Consider the following 9,847-nt stretch of genomic DNA (forward strand, 5'->3'; position numbering starts at 1 on the left):
CAAACCCTACTCAGAACATGGAGTGGAAATGGGGGATATCACTGTCATTTTATACCCTTCAAGTGCCACCTGGCCATCAGTCTTCCTCTCATCCACACTCCTACTTGAAGTCCTTCCTCAACCCAGCTGGTCCAGAGACTTCAGAGGCTGTAGGCATGTTCAACCCTGGGATCCTGCCCAGCAGGTCCAAGTTATGTCCATTAGTGTAAGCAAGAGCAGCCTCCTGGAATCCCACTGCCAGGAAGTTCCCAAGGGGTCCCGAGTAACAGATTCTTCTTGGCCCAGAGTCCAAGCTTTTTCTTCTTCACAGCTTTCAGGTGAATGTTGAATTTATAGACAGTAACCAGGCCCCAAACCTGTGGAGATGTGTTTTCCTCGTTTGCACCTGCTCGCCTCCTGGGGAGGTAGTAGAGATGGCTTATTCTGCTTCTAAACAAGTCACCAATCCACAGGAAGCCCAGACAGCCCTGCTCACAGCAGGGACAGGGCACAGAGGGGCAGTGCTGACTGTGGAACACCCCCCTGCAGGGAGCTGGGCTTGGGCTAGGGGGGTGTTCCACAGTCAGGCTGTACTGCATGCTCAGTGTGGTCCAGCTCCTCCAACTCTGCAGGCAGTGGGATGCCCAGCTCTCCCAGGTACAGGGAAAGGGCCTCAAAGGAATCTTCCAGTTTTGAGAAAGTCAGTCTGCTTTCAGGCTCCAGTTTGCAGCAGATAACAGCCAGGGGAAAGAAGGCTGGGGGGCAGTCTGTAGGGACCAACTTCTCCCAGAAAAACTTCAGGTTCAGACCAAAGTCCAGTGTACAAGGCAGGCAATCAGTATCTGCATACACCTGCCCAATGATCTCACAGAAAATGATCCCAAAAGAGAAGACATCCACTGTCTCATCATAGCTCTTTCCATTCAGCATCTCAGGAGCCATCCAGTAAGGGTTTCTTACCACTGTGTAGCGTTTCTTGTGGTCATTCTTGTGCAAGGTGCATTTCTTGGTGGTGGCCTTCTCCACTGGGGGCCTTTTCCTCTCTTCCACAATAAGCCGTGACAGCCCAAAGTGTGCTACCACCAGTCTTGTCCAACTTGATGAGGCAGTTGTGTGAATTCAGATCACAGTGGATGATGCACATGGAGTGCAAACAGGTCATTCCAAAGGCGATGCCTTTTGCAAATATGACCTTCTGCTGCCAGGGGAACGGGTCCACACTTCTCAGAAAATCTTTTAGTGTGCCCCTTTCAATGTATTCTGTCAGCAGGTTCAGCTTCTTGTCCTTGTATAGCACACCAATGAACTTGAGCATGATGGGATGGTCTAGGCTGCACATCATTTTCACCTCAGACAAGAAAGTCTTCTGTGTCTCCTCATCACATCGAATTAACTCCTTCATGACCATCACTTTGCCCGTGGCTTTGTGTGTGTCACCTTGATGGCCTGCCGAAAGAAGCCCTTTCCCAGGACCTCCCCATGAATCAGGTCACATGGCTGGAAGATTTGCTGTGAGTAGCTGCAAGGAACAGCGGAGGGATTCTGAGTGGTTGATATCTCCACTGAGCAGCAGGGACTCCTTGGGGAAGCATATGCCAGGGGACTTAGAGATGCTGTTACTGCACCTCAGGGAGTGTCTCCTCAATGTCCCTTCCAGATTGTACTTGGTGTTCAGAGTGCTGAGGGTGTGAGAGTGTCCATCATTCTGCGTGTGGGGAGAAAGCTGGACATCTAGCCGCAGCTGGTCCAGTAGCTGGGAGATGGGGTCATATTCAATCAACAGCTGAAGTGTCTGACTTGTTTGACTAATTACATCTTCCACCTCCTCCACTTGGAGTGTGCGGACAGGTGTGCCATTGATCTCCAGGATGCGGTCCCCAGGGTGGATGGCATTGCAGTTGTTGGGACTGATGTGCTTCCGGTTGACCTCTTTCACTTGCACAGTGGTGGAATAGTTGGAGCAAGCACTTTCTACAGACACAAAGAAGCCCCACCTGCCCTCAGTGGTAGCTGGCATGGAGATGAGCATGTCAGAGTAGGGAAGCTGGTCCTGAACAGATTCTGTGGACAGCCTCTCAAACATGGGTGCCAACACCACCTCACTGTGGCACTTTGCACAGTAAATTGTGGCATGCTGCACCAGGGCATATGCATCGCCATCCTCGATGATCACCTTGCAGCTCATACAAGCAAAACATTCTGGGTGGTTTTTGAACTCCCCAGCCACCATGACGGGTTCTGTCTTTAGCAGGGAACACCCCTGGCAGAACTCTCCAAACTTCCTCCACTAGTCCTTTGTGAACACCGGAAGCAAGAACTGCGCCAGGCTTCATTGACAGTCCTGTACAACCTCTGACTCGGAGCAACATAGTCCCCGCAGCCACGACACCTCCAGGCATCCTCACCCACCAGTGTAGCCATGGTCCCAGGGGCGCAGAAATGAAGAGGAGGCGGGTGCAGCAGTAGATCCCTGACTCCCACCGCCACCTCAGGCGAGGGAGGAGCTCTGCCCCCACTTGATCCTTTTTGTCTGAAATTAACCATCAGAACACTTTCCTCCATAGACCACATTTCTCATTGACCTGCTGTCCCTATTCTGCTCCTTGATTAAGCTCAAATATATATGAACCAGGTGCCAGGTTAAGTCCTTTATTCAAAATATTCTTTCTTTTGAAGCCTCATAGGAGTGACTCAAAAGCTTAGCAAATAATCATCCTTTGAATAAAGTTATTTAATCTGAAGTGCTCTGTGGTGATTCTGTAAATACATTCTATTTATACAAATATACAAGGAGAACCCCAGGGTGCCTATTTCTATTTTAGAAATAAGTTATTTCTAATAGCAAATATAAAAAGAAAATAAAGTGGATAATCTCTGTAATAGCTTCTTTTCCAGACTGGTTTTATAATATTTCACTTTTTCCAAAACTTGTTCACAAATGATTTCTCTGGTTCCATAAGAAAAAAGTCTTCTCAAAGGTAGAGATTTTATTTTTTTTTAATATTTTTTTTAGTTGTAGATGGACACAATACCTTATTTTATATATTTATTTTTATGTGGTGTTGAGGTTTGAACCCAGTGCCTCACACGTGCTAGGCAAGTGCTCTACTACTGAGCCACAACCCCAACCCAAGATTTCAACAAACAAGCAGTAAGCTGTTTTGTAGTTTTTCTTGTTGTTGTTTTGTTTTAGGGAATTTCATGACACCACACCCATAGTATGCCAGCTTTCCAGTCAACAATAAGAAAACTCTAGAATGTACCTCAGAAAGTTTTTGTTTAACATTTCACTTGAAAATTGAGAAACATAGGTCAAGGGTGATAAATTCACTTGCTCAAAATAACACATCTAATGAAGGAAATAAAATTAAAACAGAAAGCATTATGAAGTTAGGAATGGCTGCCATAATTATTAAAATTATTGTGAATAAATATGCTGATTTATTCAATAAAAATTATTGAGGGTTTTGTTCCAGGTGCTAAAAATATAAACTCATGTTTGGTCAATAGAGAATGACAAAAATGACATTATGTAATTTCTTGAACCAGTCTAAGAGTACTTTCACTTCAGTTTGCCCTCTTTTTTTTTTAAATTCATTTTTATTGTAAACAAATGGGATACATCTTGTTTCTCTGTTTGTACATGAAGTAGAGGCATACCATTTTTGTAATCATACATTTACATAGGGTAATAGTTTTTGATTCATTCTGTTATGTTTTTCTTCACTCCCACCCCTCTGACCCCTCTTATCCCTCTATACAGTCCCTCCTCCTCCATTCTTGCCTCCCTCCCACCCCCCATTATGTGTCATCTTCCGCTTATCAGCGAGATCATTCATCCTTTTCTTTTTTGAGATTGCTTATCTCACTTAGCATGATATTCTCCAATTTTATCCATTTGCCTGCAAATGCCATAATTTTATTATTTTTTATGGCTGAGTAATATTCCATTATAATATACCACGGATTCTTTATCCATTCATTAATCTAAGGGCATCAAGGTTGGTTCCACAATCTGGCTATTGTGAATTGAACAGCTATGAACATTGTTGTGGCTGTATCTCTGTAGTATGCTGATTTGAAGTCCTTTGGGTATAGGCCAAGGAATGGGATAACTGGGTCAAATGGTGGTTCCATTCCAAGTTTTCTAAGGAATCTCCACACTGCTTTCCAGAGTGGCTGCACTAATTTGCATCCCCACCAGCAATGTATGAGTGTACCTTTTTCCCCACATCCTCTCCAACACCTATTGTTGCTAGTATTCTTGATAATTGCCATTCTAATTGGGGCAAGATGTAATCTTAGGGTGGTTTTGATTTGCATTTCTCTTATTACTAGGGATGTTGAACATTTTTTCATATATCTGTTGATTGCTTGTAGATCTTCTTCTGTAAAGTGTCTGTTCATTTCCTTAGCTCATTTGTTGATTGGGTTATTTGTATTCTTGGTGTAGAGTTTTTTGAGTTCTTTATATATTCTGGAAATTAGTGCTCTATCTGAAGTATGCATGGCAAAGATTTTCTCCCACTCTGTAGGTTCTCTCTTCGCAATGCTGATAGTTTCCTTTGCTGAGAGAAAGCTATTTAGTTTGAATCTGTCCCAGTTATTGATTCTTGCCTTTATTTCTTGTGCTATGGGAGTCATGTTAAGGAAGTCTGATCCTAAGCCAAAATGTTGAAGATTTGGACCTACTTTTTCTTCTATAAGATGCAGGGTCTCTGGTCTGATTCCAAGGTCCTTGATCCATTTTGAGTTGAGTTTTGTGCAGGGTGAGAGATAGGGCTTTAGTTTCATTCTGTTGCATATGGTTTTCCAGTTTTCCCAGCACCATTTGTTGAAGAGGCTATCTTTTCTCCATTGCATATTTTTGGCCCCTTTGTCTAGTATGAGAAAATTGTATTTATTTGGGTTTGTGTCCATGTCCTCTATTCTGTACCATTGATACACCCGTTATTTTGGTGCCAATACCATGCTGGTTTTGTTACTATTGCTTTGTAGTAGAGTCGAAGGCCTGGTATTGCTTCACTCTTCCTCTAAGGATTGCTTTAGCTATTCTGGGTTTCTTATTCTTCCAGATGAATTTCATAATTGCTTGCTCTATTTCTGTAAGGTATGTCATTGGGATTTTAATTGGAATTGCATTGAATCTGTATAGCACTTTTGGTAGTATGGCCATTTTGACAATATTAATTCTTCCTATCCAAGAACATGGGAGATCTTTCCATATTCTAAGGTTTTCTTTAATTTCTTTCTTTAGTGTTCTGTAGTTCTCATTGTAGAGGTCTTTCACCTCTTTTGTGAGATTGATTCCCAAGTATTTTATTTTTTTCGAGACTATTGTGAATGGGGTAGTTTTCCTAACTTCTCTTTCTGAAAATTCATCACTTATGTATAAAAATGCATTGGATTTATGAGCATTGATCTTATATCCTGCTACTTTACTGAATTCACTTATGAGTTCTAGAAGTTTTCTGATGGAATTTCTTGGTTCCTCTAAATACATAATCATGTCATCAGCAAATAGGGATGGTTTGAGTTCTTCTTTTCCTATTTGTATTCCTTTAATTTCCTTGGTCTGTCTAATTGCTCTGACTAGAGTTTCCAAGACAATGTTGAATAGAAGAGGAGAAAGAGGGCATCCCTGCCTTGTTCTAGATTTTAGGGGGAATGCTTTCCATTTTTCACCATGTAGAATGATATTAGCCAGGGACTTAGCATAGATGGCCTTTACAATGTTAAGGAATGTTCCCACTATCCCTATTTTTTCTAGTGTTTTGAGCTTGAAGGGATGCTGTATTTTATTGAATGCTTTTTCTGCATCTATTGAAATAATCATGTGATTCTTAACTTTAAGTCTGTTGATATGGTGAATGACATTTATTGATTTCCAGATGTTGAACCAACTTTGCATCCCTGGGATGAAACCCACTTGATCGTGGTGCACTATCTTTTTAATGTATTTTTGTATGCGACTTGCTAAGATTTTGTTGAGAATTTTTGCATCAATGTACATTAAGGATATTGGTCTGAAATTTTCTTTCCTCGATGTGTCTCTGTCTGCTTTAGGTATCAGGGTAATATTGGCTTCATAGAATGAGTTTGGTAGGGTTCCCTCCTCTTCTATTTCATGGAATACTTTGAGAAGTATTGGAATGAGCTCTTCTTTAAAGGTTTTGTAGAACTCGGCTGAGAACCTATCTGGTCCCGGACTTTTCTTTGTTGGTAGGTTTTTGATGACTTCTTCTATTTCATTACTTGAAATTGATCTATTTAAATTGTGTATGTCTTCCTGGTTCAGTTTAGGTAATTCATATGTCTCTAGAAACCTGTTAATGTCTTCGAGATTTTCTATTTTGTTGGAGTATACGTTTTCAAAATAGCTTCTAATTATGTTTTGTATTTCAGTTGTGTCTGTTGTGATATTTCCTTGTTCATTCCAAATTTTAGTAATTTGGATTTTCTCTCTCCTCTTTGTAAGTGCGGCTATGGGTTTATTAATTTTGTTCACTTTTTCAAAGAACCAACTATTTATTTTGTCAATTTTTTCTATTGTTTCTTTTGTTTTGATTTAGTTGGTTTCAGCTCTGATTTTAACTATTTCCTGTCTTCTACTACTTTTGGTGTTGTGCTGTTCTTCTTTTTCTAGGACTTTGAGCTGTAGTGTTAGGCCATTTATTTGTTGATATTTTCTTCTTTTATTGAATGCACTCCATTAAATAAATTTTCCTCTAAATACTGCTTTCATAGTGTCCCAGAGATTTTGATATGATGCTTATTTGTTCTCTTTTACCTCTAAGAATTTTTTAATTTCCTTCCTGATTTCTTCTGTTATCCATTCATCATACAATAGCATATTATTTAATCTCCAGGCGTTGGAGTAGTTTCTGTTTTTTACTCTGTTGTTTATTTCTAATTCCAATCCATTATGATCTGATAGAATACAAGGTAGTATCTCTATCTTCTTGTACTTGCTAACATTAGCTTTGTGGCATAAAATATGGTCTATTTTAGAGAAGGATCCATGTGCTGCTGAGAAGAAGGTGTATTCACTCTTGGTTGGATGGTATATTCTATAAATGTTTGTGAAGTCTAAATTATTGATTGTGTTATTGAGATCTATGGTTTCTTTATTCAATTTTTGCTTGGAGAATCTGTCCAGTGGTGAGAGAGGTGTGTTAAAATCACCTAGTATTATTGTGTTGTGGTCTATTTGATTTCTGGAATTCAGATGGATTTGTTTGACATATGGATGAGCCACTGTTTGGGGCATAGATATTTATGATTGTTATGTCTTACTGTTTTATGCTTCCCTTAAGCAGTATGAAATGTCCTTCTTTATTCCTTCTGATTAACTTTGACTTGAAGTCCACATTATCTGATATGAGAATGGATACTCCAGCTTTTTTGCTGAGTCCATGTGCATGGTATGTTTTTTCCCATCCTTTCACCTTTAGTCTGTGTGTATCTCTATGAGATGCGTCTCTTGCAGGCAGCAAATTGTTGGATCTTTCTTTTTAATCCAATCTGCCAGTCTATGTCTTTTGATTGATGAGTTCAGGCCATTAACATTCAGGGTTATTATTGAGATATGATTTGTATTCCTGGTCTTTTGGCTCTTTTTTTTTTTTTTTTTTTTTTTTTTTTTTTTTTTGACACAACTTGGTTTCTCCTTATTTGGCTGTTCCTTTAGGGTAGTTTCTCTCTTTGTTGATTTACATTATTATTTTTCATCACTTCCTCATGGAATATTTTGTTGAGAATGTTGTGTAATACCGGCTTTCTTTTTGTAAATTCTTTTAGCTTTTGTTTATTTGGAAGGATTTTATTTTGTTGTCAAATCTGAAGGTAAGTTTTGCTGGGCATATGATTCTTGGTTGGCTTCCGTTTTCTTTCTGGGCTTGAAAAATGTTGTTCCAGGCCCTTCGAGCTTTTAGGGTCTGGATTGAAAAATCTGCTGATATCCATATTGGTTTCCCCCTGAATGTAATTTGATTCTTTTCTCTTGCAGCCTTTAAAATTCTGTCTTTATATTGTATGTTAGGTATTTTCATTATAATGTTCCTTGGTGTGGGTCTGTTGTAATTTTGTATATTTGGAGTCCTATAAGCCACTTGTACTTGATTTTCCATTTCATTCTTCAGATTTGGGAAATTTTCTGATATTATTTCATTGAATAGTTTGCTCATTCCTTTGGTTTGTTTCTCTGTGCCTTCCTCTATCCCAATAATTCTTAAATTTGACCTTTTCTTGATATTCCATGATTCTTGTAGATTCTGTTCATGATTTCTTACGTTTGTTCAACTTTGTTTTCAAGAGTAAATATTTTGTCTTCAATATCTGAGGTTCTGTCTTCCAGGTGTTCTATCCTATTGGTTATGCTTTCTATGGAGTTTTTAATTTGGTTTGTTATTTCCTTCATTTCAAGGATTTGTTTGTTTTTTTTTTTCAATATCTCTAACTCTTTATTGAAATGATCTTTTGCTTCCTGTATTTGCTCTTTTAACTGTTGATTGGTGGGATCATTCAATGCCTGCATTTGCTCTTTCACCTCATCATTCAATGCCTGCATTTGCTCTTTCATCTCCTCATTTGCTTCCCTGATCATTTTAATTATGTACATTCTGAACTCCCTTTCTGACATTTCTTCTGCCATGCTGTCATTGGATTTTATTGCTATACAATCTAGGTTTGTTTGGGACATTTTCTTCCCTTGTTTTCTCATATTGTTCAGGTATCTACCCCTCTAGTAGTGAAACTCTGGGATATTGCAGATTTCCTCTATTGACTAACATTGTCTCTGTAGATTTCCTATAACTCACTTCTTAGTCTTTAGTAGCTTGAAGTCTTGGAGGAACTTGATAATGTGGTGCTCTACTAGGAATCTGCCCCTCTAGGGGTGGTGGCCTTCAGGTGGGGTATATTCCCTGTCAGTGGGCAGAGGCACCTCCACTTGTTGACTGATGGCCAGTCAAAGGGGGACTAGCCTGCAGACTAGGGCACGTCTGATCTGGGTCTGTGTCTCTGATTCTACTGCCCTGGTGGGAAATCCTTGCCCAGAGGAGAAGACTTACCGGTGGGGAAGTTTCACTGGGCGGCTCTCCTCTGAGAAGTTCCCTTCAGTCCAGAACTACCACCTGGACTGGGAAACCCTCCTCTGCGATGTTTCCAAGGGTCCTGACTTACCACCTGGGCTGGGGAGCCTGGCCCTGAGAGGAATTCCTCACTGAGCGGCCCTCCTCTGCTGTGTTCCCTGGGGACTAGAGCTACCCTCTGGGCCTCAGACCCTCACTCTGAGTCGAAGCCTCCCGCTGTGTGGCCCTCCTCTGCAATGCTGCCAGTTGACTGGGTACTCAGCTCCAACAGGGGAGTCTCACTGGGCCACTCTACTCCACGAAGTTCCCTGCATTTCGGGACTACTGCCCCATCCGGGGAGCCTGACCAGTGGGAGAGACTCACCCGGTGGCTTTGAGTTGGTCCCGAGTCTCTCAATACCTCCTCTTCTTGACTCCTCAGTCTTGTCAAAGGTCCTGTAGTCTCCTATAGGTGTCTCAGGAAAGGAGCTGCCCTTCCAATGATGATGGTCACACCCTCAGGAATAATTCAAAATGCCTGCACCAGCCTATAAAGAAGCCTCTGGCTAGCTCTGCGATGCAGGTGGGCTGGCTGGTCTGCCAGCTTGCTCCGTGATGGCAACGGACCTTGGAGTGGTGGTCAGGCCAGGTTGCTCAGTGATGGCATCTGTCTTTGGCCTGGTGGTTGGACGGGTTGACTGCCCGCTGCCTAGCTCTGCAAGGCAAGAGGGTTGGGTGCCCACCTGCTACCTCCACTGTGCGGGCGGCCTGAGTCACCCGCCAGCTCAATCTGTGAC

At 41.2% G+C, this 9,847-nt stretch overlaps 1 pseudogene; it reads right to left on the minus strand.

Moving 5' to 3' along the window:
- Window positions 1–200: 200 nt before the first annotated feature.
- On the minus strand, window positions 201–2,400 carry LOC124962852 (LIM domain kinase 2-like; annotated as a pseudogene).
- Between the last annotated feature and the right edge of the window lie 7,447 nt (window positions 2,401–9,847).

This window comes from Sciurus carolinensis, chromosome 13 (genome assembly GCF_902686445.1).
Source record: "Sciurus carolinensis chromosome 13, mSciCar1.2, whole genome shotgun sequence".
Taxonomy (NCBI): domain Eukaryota; kingdom Metazoa; phylum Chordata; class Mammalia; order Rodentia; family Sciuridae; genus Sciurus; species Sciurus carolinensis.